The sequence below is a fragment of the Myodes glareolus genome, chromosome 9 (assembly GCF_982192425.1).
Source record: "Myodes glareolus chromosome 9, mMyoGla1.1, whole genome shotgun sequence".
Classification (NCBI taxonomy): domain Eukaryota; kingdom Metazoa; phylum Chordata; class Mammalia; order Rodentia; family Cricetidae; genus Myodes; species Myodes glareolus.
Window position 1 is genome coordinate 81,501,607 of NC_142034.1, and position 16,417 is coordinate 81,518,023.

At 42.9% G+C, this 16,417-nt stretch overlaps 1 protein-coding gene across 3 annotated transcripts in view; it reads right to left on the bottom strand.

Annotated features, from left to right (window-relative positions):
- Positions 1-14,524, bottom strand: part of Atp10b (ATPase phospholipid transporting 10B (putative)) — a 289,706-nt gene extending 275,182 nt beyond the window's left edge. For 2 of the 3 annotated variants that reach the window (XR_015003547.2, XM_085694856.2), the window contains exon 1: positions 14,281-14,523. The gene's annotated coding sequence lies outside the window, so the exon portion shown is untranslated. Of the gene's footprint in view, positions 1-14,280 lie in introns of all 3 variants that reach the window. The other variant, XM_087910707.1, reaches the window with a different exon arrangement.
- Between the last annotated feature and the right edge of the window lie 1,893 nt (positions 14,525-16,417).

Genomic DNA, 16,417 nt, shown 5'->3' on the forward strand with positions numbered 1-16,417 from the left:
GAAATGGAAAATGGCTGTTGAGACCATTCACTCAGCAAGACAAGATAGGTCCAATTCAATTCCAAGGTAGCTGTTTTAGAAGTGGTGACAATATTCCCAACCTGACTAAAGTATTTAGCTGTGTTTAAGGCAAGAAGAATCCTTTTGATAGGTGTTCAGGTAGCCAAAGTGGAAAGAAATCTCTTTCTTGCTTTCCTGTGTAACCATGATAGGCATGAAATTTTGGTGATCTGAACCTAAGCATGGGCCACAGCTGCATGCATGGGCAACCTGTAACATGTTTCTAAACTGCTTCCTAAAACTCATGAGGAATGGCGGCTCTCTGCTTCTTATTCACATTTTTAAAAACCTAGGAACTATGATTAGATTAAAATGAGAGGTTAGCAAGGTTCTTCTCTACCTCCTCCCCCCCTCAGAATTTCGTCAAAGCATGGAGAAGAATTGACTTCAGAGGCTTCTGCCTTAAAACATCAGCTTCAGGGCAAATAAAGTACCATATAGCTAGTGTTTGCTTTTCTAAGCCGGCCTCTCAGAGCTCGTTAGTTCAGTCTGCCCATTTTCTTTCTCATCTCCATCTCCTTGGCTCCCATCTCCCATCTGAATTTGGTTGTGCAACTCACATATTTCCTTGTCCTCTCTCCGAAAGCTCCTAAGAAGGGAGTACTCATAATAAAGCCTGCAGAAATGGAAGGAACCAGAATGTCCTGTTTCCTTTATATGCCCACATTGCTCTCACACCATTTGTGAGGTCTGAGGCTCTGCACATATAGTAATGAATGATTCGGGGTGTGCTGTGTTACCAGGCCTGCGTGAAATGTAAATGGAATTATTTATTTGCCAGACAAATATCTAGACCAATTGATCAGCAAATTGCAATTCCGGAAACTAGATCCCTTTGGAAGGTGCTTAAAGAAATGTATTACCTTGTTTGAAAGATTTGCAGCCATTCAAGACAAATATTGAATTATTTTAACACAACAATAGATTGTCTCTGCTCTATGTATCATAAAATTTAATTAGCAATCATTTACCAGAACTTGTTAATTGCTATAGATTGCTCATTATTTGACAGGTTAGGTTGATACAGTAAAATGTTTTTCCAAAAGATGAATGAGGAGAGAGATATATCTAGCTTGATTTAAGCATCACACAATGCATGCATGTTCCAAAACATTACATGGCTCATTGATATGTATAATTTTTATTGATTAGCTAATTATACTAAAATAATTTTGCAAAAATATAAACAATTTCCACTTCAATATACATGTATACTGATATGTACATTTATGCATATGCATTCAATAATAACCTTTAAGAAGCTATGCCTGGCTGAGCACATACATATTATGTTAAGTTATCTTCTGCATTTAAAGTTGTCAAGTCAAAGATTTTATAAAATACCACTAATATGTTCAAGAAACACATTATGCTTTTCCTATTTTTTTTCAAATTTATTTCTGTGTTAAAATAACCCAATATTTCTCTTGAATCACTGCAAATCTTTCAAACAAGGTAAACATTATTTAATCACCTTCCAAAGGGAACTAGTTTCAGGAATTGCAATTTGCTGAGTAATTGGTTTAGGTATTGCCATGGCAAATAAATCTAATTAGGTGTGATGGCATCTACATGTAATGCTAGCACTCAAGAGGCTAAGGCAAAAGAATCATGAGGTTAGCTTGGTCTATACAATAAGGTCTTGCATCAACAAAGGAAAAAAAATGCTGAGGAAGATGGCTCAGTGGATAAAGTGTTTGCCAAATAAGCATGAGGACCTGAGTTTGGATCCTTAACATCCAGGTAAAAGTCAGGCATGTAAAAGTCAGGCATAATGACATGTCTTATAACCCTAGCCCTGGGGGACAACGACAGGTAGATCCTTGGGATTTGGTGTTTTGTAGTCTAGCCAAAACATCAAACTTCAGGGAGAGACTGTGTCTCAAAAAATAAACTGGAGAAACAACTGAAGACATCTGGATACCAACATCTGTCTTCCACAGATACAAATGCAGGCAATTGCATTCATACATATATGTGCAAACTCATTTATAGCACACACACACACCAGAAGGGGGGGGGGGGAGAGAGAGAGAGAGAGAGAGAGAGAGAGAGAGAGAGAGAGAGAGAGTGAGAGAGAGCACAAATCCTATTGGTAGTCGTATGCTTGTGAAAGTGAGCCAATTAGGTGAGAGAGGAAAGTTTCTAAGAGGCCAGGACCATATGCCCTTTCCCAATCTTGGAGTTATTTATGAAAACATGTCGCCAATACCAGATGAAGGGACTTTTTCCCCCCAGTTTTATTATAAGACCAAAACATTGGCCGGTGTTTCCCTTTAAAGGACTCAGGATAACTCCACTCAGGCTTCAGATCTGAAGCCTCTGTGAACTGAGACAAGGCTTGTCATAGGTGTTTTGGGAAGCCCAGAGGAGGGTTCTTTCGGAGATGTGCACGTAAGTAACCTGGAGATCAAATTAGGCACCCCCAGGTGGGCTTTGGATAGGCAATGCTGCCTGTTAGAGATGAGCAAGTCTCCTGATTTCAGAATCAAGTCCTGGATCACCACAACAGCTACACAGGTAATTCCCTCACTCAAATCTTATCAGATGATGATGCCCTTAAGTGTTCAAATGATGCCACGAGACAGCACTGACATGGGGAGGAGGAAGGCTGTTCAGGGCAGGCACTATAGGGGGAGTCATCTTCTTGGAGATCCAGGCAAGGAGACATCAGAGAAATAATCAAATGTAATTCGATGTCTCCCTGTCTCTCTGTCTGTCTCTGTCTCTGTCTCTCTCTCTGTCTCTCTCTCCCTCTGAACTCCCACAAACACAGAAATCTAACTTCCAGGACCATTTTGGAAGTAGAACTTCAGCATCCTTACACTCTTGAATATCTTCAGTCATCAGAAACACAGGGCTACTCACCCACTCTCTGCTCACACATAGTTTTTGGTAGTTGTCTAACCACACAGAAACAACTGTAATACATAAACCAGTTCTGCAGAGATGGAAACTGACATTTCCCAGTTGTTATAAGTAGTCACAGAAGGGAAACAATGGGAGCAACCTACAAGACCGTATCACAGAGATCAAACTAGGGATGAAAGTAGCAGCCTGGGAACTGGGAAGGTGGGTACCAGTCTTCGTTTTGCCCCTTACTCCTTTGGATTGAGGCTCATTTTCCTGTCTAGGATCTCAATTTTCCACTGAAGACATGGGGTCACATGTTCCCTAAATTGAATGTATTTTATGTTCTGGCACATAGTTACCCACAGAGTGAAACCATGACTTTATAACAGACTTATGGAGGAATCTATGATTCCCCCCAATGTTTAGAAAATCTGTCTTAATGTTAAGCAATAAAACCATAACTGTCCATACTTGTGAATGTTTATTATATCCTTCATTGTTTTAAGGACATTATATATTTAACTCTTTAATTACTACATATCTGTGAGGTAAGCACACAGAGGGAAGTTAAGAAACTTTTCAAAAGAAATGGACAGTAAAAGTCTAGCTGCATGGCCCCGTGTTTCTTTCGAATAGATGGTCAGAAGATGTACATCTCATATTAGAGCTCAAGGCTCAAGGAGCTGGTAAATTTCAGAGCTCATCTGGTTCAATGGCTTCTGAACCTTTCCATGTTCGACTCTGTCTTCTTATTGCCTGTAGGGCCATGTGTGCTCCTCACAGAGGGTTGGTACATAAAACAGATGAGACTTCTCTGAGTAGAGAATAGGGGTGTGTGTGGTTTGCCTGAGGACACTGTGTGTGTGTGTGTGTGTGTGTGTGTGTGTGCAGGAATGTGAGACGTAAGAATCAGTGAGTGCGGTGAATGTCTCAGAATTCCAACCCTTTGTTGACCACAGTGATTCAAAATCATCACTTCCAGATTTTATAGCTCCTAAGAGGATGTGAAAATCACTCCTCTGTTTCTGCCCATTTGTCCTGCAGGGGGACGAGGAGATAGAGTTAACAAGTGGCAAGATAAATTGTGGCTCAGAGGCCCAGCTAGGTGTGACGTCCTCGGACACTTAGATGTTGATCTGTGTTTTCTCACTGTAACAGGTCACTTCCCAGCTCCACGTGGGAGGTGGTCTGTCAAACAACCTCATGTCCACATCCCTGTAGCTTTTCTCCTGACTGCCTAGAAGGGAAATCCTTGTAACCACAAGTTGATTGGGGAAGTTCCTATCAGTCTTTCCAGGTTGGGACAAACGGCACAAAAACTTTAGAGTGATTTTTCAATGCCGTAAACATTAGTGTTCTTCCAAGGTCAAAGATTGAAACATGGTTAGATACCAGTAGTAGAACTGGGGGTGAGAGTAAGCAGGTGACTCACCTAGAACATCTTAATCTTCACAGGGAGCCACATATTCTTTGCTTTGGGTAGAAGAGGAAGATGGCACCTCTTACCCCAAAGGTCTCCAGAGACTGCTGAGATTAGTTCTGGGTGACTGATAATGTCTGGGGATTTGAGACTTTCTTCTGAGTCATTACTGGCCTTTCTGACACTTGCCTTCCCTCTGAATTTGCTGTCACATCTTCTGTTTCCTTGGCAGCCTGACAGTTGAGGGCTCCCAGGAGCAGGTTCCCAGGAGATGTGACCTGATTTAAGCAGGAAAGGGCCCTGTGTGAGGCAGCGTGAGAGCAGGAGCCACTCAGAGAAATTCACTCAATTTCTTCACAAACTGAAGACAGTTTGGTGGAGGAGATGACTGTTGGCTAGGGTAAACTTTCCTAACAGGAAAGTGGGTAAGATGGCAACATCTTCGCGGTGGGTAAGATGGCAACATCTTCGCGGTGGGAAACACCTTGCTACCTAGACAGACACCACCCAGCATTTCCATACCAGTGGGTAGCACAGGGCAAGCATTGAGTGTAACTAGGCGGGGAACCCTTGTACAACATCCTTGACCATGCTTACTCTTTCTGCGAATGAGCACCTGCCCTAGACCTATGATACTACACAAGATAAAACTTAGTCCCTGACCTTGGAGCTGGGACTTACACAAAGCAAGTTCTTCAAGAACTCAACAGACAAGTGAGGCTGGAGGAGATGATGGTTTGGTGGAGCAGCGAGAAGCTAGAATTTACAGAGCTCATCAAGATCAGTATCCTTTGTTTTCAAAGGGCTGACACTCTCTGACAGTTTTGAAACCAGTGCGATGCTGTAACTGGCTTAATCAGAGTTTAAAGCCATTCAGCTTTGTCTTTTGAAAAGGCTCCAGCTCCTATAGAGAAGGAATTTGCTTTGATTGAGGCGCCTTAGCCTTCCCTGACTTCAACAGATACCTGTCATCAGAGGGAGGGATCAAGGGAATCATCTACATAACATCATCTACCCATTGGAAAAGTACTCCAAGTCCCCACCAGCTCTCCTTCCACTTGTATCCAGCTCAGGTTACTCACAGTGATGACGTTCCAACTGCCTCTGAGGCTAACTGTAATATCCTTATAACAATTATATTAATATCAAAGCTTGGAGTGAGTTGATGGAAAGCCGTTCATCCATGTAATGAGATTTCAGTTATATTTTCAAAATATGGCAGATGATTTGGTAAGAAACTGTGGGTTTTTTTCTTCTGTCTGTCAAGATATAGAGGAGGCAGCATGCAAGGTCCTTGGCTTCAAATGCAATGTGAGAAATGTCATCTGCCCATGAAATGCTCGAGACGCAATGAGCCGATGTGAAGAGGCAGGGATTGAACTGAGGACACAGGATGGGTGATGAGAGGAAGCAAACAACATCATTATCACCTACAATTGACTCACCCCAGTAGGCCAAGCACAACCTACTATCTTTTTGTGTCTTGGATCTGGTAGCCCTCCAGGGTAGGTAGTAAGAGTCTATGTCAGAGACTTAGAGAGGCTTTCAAGCCTATATCCTTCTGACTTTTAAGACTGATACCACCACTATGACTTTATGCCTGGTCACTGATAAAGGGTCTTTAAAGCTTTGGTGTTGTATGGTCAAATCCATTTTAGTCAAATTTGTTCTTACTGTTGTTCACTTAGTGCCAAGTGTTGAATACCGGACCTGGTACATACTAGGCAATAACACCACCACAAAGCTCCATCCCAAACTGATTTCATTTAGACAGGGAGAGAATTATTTCAAAGCTAATACATGTGGGCATCTTGCTCGCCAAGGTCAGGATGGTCTCACCATTGCATGTTTCTGTGTGATAGTTAGGAGACCCAATACAGCATTCTAGCCAGTGCTCACAGGAATGAGGCCTCACACTGAATGAGATGGAATCACACAGCATCAAAATTGGTCCTACTTTAAATTGCTTCAGTGTTTCTGTTACATCATGTCAGCTGCTTGGGAAATCATCTACCAGGCTCAAGCCCCACCCCAGAGATGCTGATTTAAATATCTGCCTCCTTCCCGATTTTAAGTTGTAATCTTCATATACACTACTTAGAAATAAAAGGTAGATTCTGATGGTGGTGGTTTGTCACAATACCATGCCATGCCCATGGAACAACACCATGTCATGTCCATGCTGCTGGTTAAGGGACATTACTGTGGTCAGCTGGAATTCAGGTGCCACCCTCAGTGAGAATCACTGCTTTAAAAAGTCTCAATTTTCTGCTGATCTTTTTTTGAAGGGATAAAATTCTTTGAATTAGCCCTTCATGTACCCAGAACACAAATCAAATGGTGATCCATGAACAGTGAGCCCCATTACTTTTCTATTCCAACTGCCAGAACCTCTTTCCATCTGCAGATTTAAATTTTTCCACAGGGGCACTTGCCTATAAAACAATAGAAGTGTATATGTCTACATCCCTTTAACAATTCACAGATGATAGCATTCATATTTTCTCTGTGTATTTCCCCAACTTAACACTATATCTTCAAGATTGTTTCCCAGCTATGCATAAGGAGATCCCTCTGTAAAACACACACAGCATGAAACACCAATTCCAACCATTTCTGAGTGTATGATTGAATGGCAGTAGGCATATTTACACTATTGGGCTAGTCTGTATCTCCAGACTGGGTTCATCCTGCTGTGCACCTGCTAACTAATGCCAGTTTGCACCCAACTCTTCTTAGACAGAGCTAGAACCTGTCTTCGGGTCAGAGCATTTAGGAGGCAGATCCTAGCTGTAATTTTTTTCATAGTGCTCTGGGCTCATTGTACTTACTTTTCCATTTACTCCTTTCATTGTCAGTACCACTCATTTCCACCTAGAGGATTTTTCTTTTTAAACACGCCTGAGTTCCATGTAAATAACAGGGTTTGGCTTTAGTGAAGCCTGTGTTTGTCTGAGCCACATAGCATGAATGCTGCAGTGAAAAACTCAAGCCATGAATGGTTCCTGCTCTTCTCAAAACACAGTTGACCTTAACATCCACAGTCTAGATACCACAAAGGGTTTTTCTTCTTGAACCTCATGACTTCTACTCTTAGTGAACGTTTTCTAAGGTCTAGAGCCATTTTTCAGCAAGTCAGATCACACAGCAGTCTGTCTCCCCAACCCCAACAAAATAGTAAGCAACTACACAACACCAAGCCTCTTATACAGGTTTGCATTCCCAGACAGACATAGGAAAACCAACCCCAGTCACATTCTAGTAGGCTATCGCCAATCGAGCTATGATAACTCAAATGGGTACCTGGTTTGAAACAAGTCAGGATAGTGCTAGTTTCTACCTGTCATGGAAAGCTTCCTGACAGACCCGGGCAAAGGCAAAAGGTGGGTTCAGTGGGTAGCTCAGGGGAAAGAGATTGGAATTGGGAGCCTTTTTCCACTGAGGTCCCAACAGCTGTGTGTCCCATAGCAAGTCTCTCAGATCACTCCATCAGTTAGTTCTTCTCACCTCAAGATGCTGAGCTAAAAATTGAGTCAGTCCCATAGTTATTATGGGCGTTTGCTAATGTGTTAGGACATTGTTGCTGTTCAAAAAATAGAAATCTAACAGTTCTGGATACAGCAAAGAAATAGCAAGATTTAGGTGAGAAGGGTGTAGCTGGGGCATCCAGATGGTCACTGTCCAACCTGCTCTTTACCAGTGGCTACCCAAGTAGGCATAAAAACCCGTTACTAGGAGATTTATACAAGAAAATATGTCCCTCAAAGAATGGTAATGATTCAAGTTATTATGATATGCTCATAAGTGAAGTCAACAGATCTTAAAAATGACTCGTTAGCAGCCTTACACTTAAAAGACAAAAGAGCAATTTAGGAAGACCTGTTTGAGCATGTTGTGGTCAGAACTGCTGTGGGTACCCAGGTACAGGGACAGATGTGACAGAGAAAATTTTTACGTTCATGGGCTTGCCTTCTAATGGTACTACCCCAAGCCCTGACTCTGCAAATTCCTTCAAAACTCTGAGTGTACTGGAACTCTAAAAGAGAAGGGAATGTTGCCATGCAGAAGGAGAAAAAAAAGCTGTCCCCCATATTCCCTTTGGAGGTAAGCAATAGTATTTGTTTAGAAAATCAATTATTGGAAAGAAACAAACCTTACAGCTATTGGCGTGGTTTCTTTCATGTGGCAGTATAGCTGAGTTAACAGAGGGGTAGGGAGTCAGGGCTAGGGCACAGGTTGGGGCTGTCCCATCACTAACTGAAAGGTCAACAAATGAGCAAGCCTGTTGGTTAGGTCTTTGGAAAATGATCTCAGCCTGAGCTTCAAAAGGACATGGAGACAGATTTGTCCATGGTCTTGAAGTAGAAAATGAATAATTGAACATCAAATTAATAATTTGCTCACTCTACTTGTCCTCAGGGAATGGATGCGGACATTGAAAGAACAGGGTTCAAATCCAACCTCACCATCTTATTGGTGTTTAACCAAACTAGATCAAGCTGTATTGTCTGTGAAACGACCGAAGTATTTACTTCATTAGGTTGTAGTGAAAATTAATGAGATAATGCTCATACAGGGATTAGAAAATATTATGGAAAAGTAATTCTTTGTCTGGGATCACACAGGAAGTAAAGAGGCTATCCTTTAGTTAGGATTATCTGCCTCTTTCTGCATACCTTATGGTAACAATCCAATTGTATGAACAGCACTTATAAAGGAAGGCATGTTTCTGATATGGAGTCATACCTTTGCAAATGATGGACTCACAGGTCAGGCTTCATTAAGGTGCCAATTATTGTAACTATTTCAGTACAGTAAAAATATGCTGCGTGCCCTGCCATGAAATCCAGCCTCCCAGGAAGCCACGCTGAAAGGAGAACAAGGAAGAAAGCAGAAGCAGAAGAAAAATAAAAAATGCAGGGACATTACTATCCAAAGAGTAAAGCTGGACCTTGGATTTTCTTGGAGAGAAAAACGCTACATCTTATTGTATCTGGGATTATAGAGTTGGAGGACTCGGGCTGAATGGTTGAAGAGCTCAACCACGCCCACAAAAGGAGGCAAAGGGAAATTCAACAGCCTACTCCTGCCAGGGAAGGCAAGGCCAGGAGGACTCGGGGGAAACAGGTGAGACAGGTTTGTACAGAGTTCACCGCAGGAGGCAGCCAGCAGGACGGGTTTTTCCAAGGCTAATCTTTACTATGTTATCAAACCATCTCAGGAGGGTGATTCAGAGAGGAGAAAACTGTGGTAGCAGAGCCCAGAGGCCAAGCGTGTGTACTGGGTCACAGGTTTATGAGGTTTACACCCCGTGTTGCCACTCTCAGTCAGGTGGTCTGGACTGAGTTTGTGTGCCCCCTAGACTTCAGATTTCCCTAAAATATGAAGGGTCAGATGGATGAGAAACTTCTCCAGATTGTGACTGTGTTAAAATTACAGAAGCTAATTCAATTCAGAAATGGCAAACATTCAATACAACAAAACTATTCTCAATTATTAATTACTATTAATACTTGGGGATTATCAAAGAGCTCTGCAGGCTCCATCCATGTAGACTGCAAAACGATGATTGGCTTCTCCTGGCTGTGGGGTCCTGGGATCCTGGCAGAAGCAAGTGTGGGAAGGGATTCAGTAAAAGAGTTCTAATTTTAAGGAACAGTTATGGCTAGCAGAACACGCAGAATAACCATCTTTAATCAGATCAGCGAAGACCTAAGGAACATTTCTTTTAACACTAGTATTGGGGTGACAGCTCCAGAGATTTGATATTAACGGATTTGAGCCATATTTGACAATGCCGTCATAGAGCTAGAAGAAAAACTCCTTCAAAAATGCTGTCAATCATGTCCTACACGTGATCCTGGCAATAGGTGCTCCTTTGATCACTTGCAGGGGACAAACTTTGACCCCAAGGCTAGGCTAGTGGTCTGGTCTTGGAAAGAGTTCTAAACAGAGGAGAAAGTTCTGATGCCCTTGGTGAAATTCTGGGTCCACAATTTATTCTCAACATATTTTGCTCACTAGTTCTTGATGGCACAAGGCCAATGAGTTATTGCTGTTATAGAAGGAAGTTAGTCAAGTTTAAGACTACACATTTTCTCAAAGTAGATTCTCAGAGGAATATCAATTCCTCCTTGATACCTTAACTGAAATATGGTATATAAGAAGAAAGGCCTTGGATTAAGACCATTAGAGAAATTGGGAGTCTTATTCTAGCCATTTGACCTGACTATTCAGTTTCAGACTCATTAATTGGTGGCAAAAAGACCTGTCTCAAAGAATATTAGTGGGGAAAGTAGCAGAAACAGACATTTGAGAACTCATTATACCAAACATGACACATGCGTGTGCATGTGTACACACACAAATTGACAATAATTTGCACATATTATTTATGTAGGTTCAAATATTGTTTATATGAATAAGTTCATGTAACCCGACAACATGCCTATGAAATAGGTTTATTATTATCTTCACTTCAAGATGGGTATTGAAGACACAGAGTGGTTAGAAATTGATTCACTATCAAACAGGTGAGAACTAACAATGCTAGGCACTTAAAACTATAACCCATACCATCTTTACCCACTATGATAAATTGTCTTGGGCACATGAGATGACATGAGACAAGCCTGTCCATCAGCGCTGCATATGAAGCAGCACCTAATAAATGATGAGTAGCATTATTATGGTATGAGTCCTTGACCCCACTGTAGGATTAAGTGTCTTAAAATTTCTTCTAAAGGTTCAGAACTTTAAAAATGCTCCTGTTTCACACTGTCCAGCCTGTACATTCTACGACTGGGCTGATTCTCATGTTCCCCTTTGATAGGTGCACCATTTGTCTTTATGAAAACAGTTGTCATTTTGTTAGATATCACAAAGACAGCCCCAGAGAAATGGGGTCCTTTTCATACATGTCTCGAAATCTTGGTGAGCGAACGGAGAAGGGGATGTGTTAATAATGTTCAACAATCATCTTTCGCATCCTCTCATTGGCTGACACCCTCTGCAAAGGAAAGGCCTGGCGATCTCAACTCCTGCATAAAGATGAGCTCCAGGTGCTCTTGTACAGTAGACTTCCAGGTGCCTTCCTGGATGTGAAGAAATACAGGCTTTTGTATCAACCAGTGCAGTTCAACTCTGGATGCACTCACCCAATACACCATGGCATTTCACCCTCCAAATATCACAATCTCTTTATCCTAATAGGGAGGCAAGCGGCATAGACATGAAAGAAGGTCATCTAGGAAAGCTCTTAGAACCTAGAAATGTCTCAACAAAGTTTCACTGCCACTTCTGCTCTTATTGCCACCGTGGCATGAATGAAAAAGGATTACTGAAGTGCTTACTGTAATTCTCTATGTCACAACACGCTTTGTAGGTCCCTGCTTCTCCAGAAAGCGACGCGACCCAGGCTTGAATCCCAATTCAAAAATTTATTTCCTTGCTAAAAAGTTATTTTCTAAAATTCTGAAAATCAAGAATTACGCAGGGAACCTAATGGAACAACATAAGCAGTGTCTTAAAAACAGAAGCACAGAGCCAGCCAGGGAATCAGCTGTCTTTTAAATCATCCAGGCCAGGGCCAGGGCTGATGCTGGCAAACCTTAACATCAATTACAATGGAGAACATGGAAGTGCACAGAGGGACCCATAAAACCCAGCAGCCTGTGAAATGGTGCCAGCCACGGTGTGCATGCCAGAGAGAAACAGCACTGTGCAAGATCGTCTCGTGCTTTTCCCGAAGAGTAAGTGTCCTAGGTGTTAATTAAGGTGTGTGATTTGATTTTTGAGGTAGCTGTGGGGGGGGGGAAAGGAATCTTTCAAGGAAGTCTCTCTGATAGACTAAGTTTGCAATTGTGGCCTTTCTGAAAACGGAATTCTCCCCAATCAAAACAGTTCCCCGAGCTTTCTCTGCTCTCCACCTCTTGCTGGGCTGGGCGCTCGAGGGCAAGAGAGAGAGAGAGACTGTGATGGTCCCTATCTCACTGTCAGAGTAATTTTTGAGAGAGTGCTTTCATCACTGAAATTCCACCCATCTCACTTGCTATTAGGCATGGGCTATTATTTCACTTGTACAGAGCAGAAATGGCTGAAATGGAGGCACCGGCTTTAGAGAGCAGGAGTGCCATACAGAGTCCTTTCATCCTCTGGTCTCAGATATGACCTTCTTGTCATCCCGAAAGTGAATGACACCCTCCCCCCGCCCCCAAAACATCTGCTGTGCAAGGGAGCCTGGCATGACTTGCAGTGGTGGCTTGGTAAAGCAGGGGTATAAAGGAGCAATTTAGGATGTCTGATATATTGGCGTGACAGGTACCCAGGCAATGCTAAGATCTCTCCCAGCTCCCCTGTCTAGAAGGTCAAACTGCAGTGAGTCATAGGTGGTGCAGCTTGTCACCCTGGCTGCAGAGCCAGCCTTTGCATTCCTGCTTGTTTCTCATGGAACAAAGTCTAGTTGGTGCCTTTTGGCCTCTTTCCTTGTGTTACCCGAGAATGGAATCAGTGGTTGAAACACCTGCAGTTTTTAGAGATGCACATGGTTGTCTCCTCTGGAGGATTGAGTGGTGGTACTGAGTGGGAGGGAGGCAAACTAGAAGTCTAGGCATCTTTTCTATCATTCACTCACCCACCAAACATTAACCGGGCATCTGCTATTCATAATAATACAGCTTAGCCCCAAGGACTTGGTAATGCCCAGTAGGTAAAAAGAGGCAAGTTTCTATCCTCTGGGAACTTATGTACCACCAGTGGCAAAAATTAAACAAGAGAAACTTGGAAGAGTGATAAGCATTTACAGGGAAAAGTGTTTTAGGCAGAGGGAAGAGGTCTGTGGCGGGATAGGCTAGTCCGTGTGGCTGATTCACTATGAGCGGAGACTAGAGAGTGGGTCAGCTCTGCAGTTGTGAGGAGTCTATTAACTATGCTCTGGTGGTGAGCATCCAGCTGCCCCCAGGATGCTGGTGCAGTGTCCAGCTCTCCCTTTCTCAAATATATTTCTTTCCCCCTTTTATTACCAATTCTACAGTTTCCAGAGTTACTTCTGACCTCGGCACTCTTCATGCCATAGATGGTGAGGATTGCATTATTCTGACCTCAGGAAAGGGTCACAGAAGCCTGAGTCCCAGAGACCAAGTTCTAAGGTAGTGGATGTGATGGGAAACAGGAGATGGTGGTATCACCTTGGTTCTGCCTGGAAAAAAGCTCTTACAAATCCAAGTTGTTCTGTACCAGTGCTGAGCACTTTGAACCTGGAAGGCCAGTGATTACAAACAACTCCATCAGTGGAGATGCAGAGAGTATGGGCTCTGCAAGAATAAAAGCTGGCTTTAGTTAGCCTCCTGGAGTCTCACTTTCACTTGCCCAGAACTACAGATATAACAACACTTACTCCATAGGGTTACAATAATATTTAAAACATTTTATAGTCATACTTTGTATATGAGAGGATTTCAATCAGCCTCCACCATGACTAATTTTATTATATGCCATCCTAAGACACTTTTTTAAATAAACATTAATTTATTTCAAAATCCTACAGCAAGCTTTTGTAAGGAGATCTAAAATAGTGCAAGTATTGACTAGTACCTTACATGTTATAGGCTCTTCATGTAGGTAAATTATTTGTAAACAGGTAGGTAAGATTAGGTAGGAAGAACATATCAAACCAGGGCTGCCTATTCACTGATACAAGAAAGTTCTGCTCACAACATCCCCACCTGCAATCGCTCCCATGAATTAGGAGTCTATGTGCCCTGGACCTGCTGGCTTGGGCCAACAACTTCTGAGATGGACAGGAGAATGAGGGATTCTGGAACTACTGCTAGACACAACTCTGGCCCAAGACTCTGAACTCTTAGGTCAGTTGTAGCTTGCAGCTTCAGACCAGCAAATGATGGGGTAGCTGAAGGAAAAAGAACACCCCCTCCTGCCCAAGCTCTTACCTCCTCCCTCCTGGGAGCAGCAGGTCTCACACTACCGCAGATGTCAGCACTCTGTCATTCTTATGCTGCTGGGCTATCAGGAGGCAAGACCCTGAGGTATGCCATCAAAGAGGAGTGGCAGGGAGAACTTCGTTTTTACGTCTCTGGTTGGGACGCACCCACCCCAACCACTTCTGCAATTTCAGCCTTCAGTTTTTATACACGGGAGCATAATCGCTCCTTCCTGATTTGCTTTGCACACTGTGGCCTGCTGCAGAAACTTGCTTCGTCCCACCCTCCCTCAACCGACTCTAGGCTCCCTTCCAATCCCTGTACCTCCTCCCCTCCTCTCCCTTCTTGGATTCTGGCAGGACAGGTCCGACCAGTTCAGGTGCCTCAGAGAGGCTGCCTAGCACTGTCAGCTGATACTTGGTTGGCCCTGGTCCTCACCAGCCTGCACGGACTCTTACAATTGAATTTTAGAGAGCACTCTGAGTTGGACTGAGAACATGAAACTTTGGCCAGACCTTGGGAAAGGGAAGCCTTTCCAATTGCTAGGGCTGGTTTAGACACTTGTCAGGCTAGATACCAGGATTTGGGGGGCTTAAACCAGCAGCTGTCACAGTGGGCTTCATTCCAGGCTAAGGGGGCTCTGCCTGTAGTGTCAAGATGAGCTATAATTGCACCCTGACTTTCCGATTATTCCCAGCAGAGACAGAGAGCAACAGATCTGCCCTCCGACTCTAACAAGGCTCTCTATCTAGCCTCCTGACGGCGGTAAGGACACCAGAAAGGAGAGGGCAGCAAACACTCGTCATGTCTGTTACTACCGTGCAGCTACACATGACAGTTAATGGCTGGTCCATGGAATCCAAGGGTGGTCTTGCAGATAATGAAGCGAATTATTCTTAGAAAGTAGCACTTGCCGTTCAGTTTCCAAATCTAACCGATTTTATTTCCCTACTTTGAAAATAGAAATTAGTACGATCTCTTTCTTGATCAGAGATTGCCAGATTTTAGAATCTCTGAGCTTTATCTGAGGCCTTTAGAATGAAGATTTCTTCAGAGCTCAGGGCTATGAATGCTAAAAATTGCCTTCACTGATTTCTACGATAGTCTTGTTACTTGGTATTTCTTGGTTCTTAAGTCAGAATCACGGGGTCAGGACCTATTCCCCATTTTTTCCGACTTAGAAGAAATTTCCAGCCGACTCTAGTACTTTAATTCTGCTCTCAACTCACAAATGAACTTTGGTAGGCGCTCTTCTCATAGATACTAAAGCTAAAACATGGTTGTGACAATGATGTCCCCAACAGCTATTGCACCAGCACAGAGGTTGTCCTTGCTCCACCTGAGGCTCAGGTCTCTAACAACTGCTACCTCCAGGTGACCTCCAGGTTTCTTGGGGTGACCTGTCCTAAAGCTTTGCTTTTCCAGCTCATAGCTGAATGGTTTTGAAAGTACTGACTTTGGGAAATAATGATGACACACTTATTACACGGCTGTTAAAAGTAAAAATATTTTCAAGTCCGGCGGTGGTGACATGGAGGCACGCCTTTAATCCCAGCACTCGGGAGGCAGAGGCAAGTGCATCTCCGTGAGTTCGAGGCCAGCCTGGTCTACAAGTGTTAATAGTAAAAGTATTTTATAGCCACCAATTTTTATCATTATGTATTTGGGAGATCCCAGACAAGTGCTCATTTTCATTATAAAGTCGTTCTGGAATACACTAGGGTTCCAGAATATTTGCTCTCCTAGGTATATGTTTTCCAAATCTATGCTCAATGTTGTTACCTAGTTCATACTTTACTTATATTTTCATTTTTCTGCCTTGGATCAAAGATCAGTGTCTGCTGAAAACAATGCTCTTTGTGGGGAAGCAATTGTGAATCAATTAAACTATAATCTCCTGCTCTTAGGGAGTATCTTAGGAAGATAGTGTTCTGACAATCACAATAGTTATGACAACGTGGTCATAACAAACGTTAGGAAGGAGAAGTTCCTGGTCCTTGGGGCCCCACAACATCAACTCCACCTGGTTAATATGACATCATGATGCTGGTAGCGCTACTACAAGACCTGTTTTTTGGTACCAGCTGTACAAGACAGTTCCAACTTGGTTAGCGGAAATGGTGCACATCTTTTACAGCATTCTGGC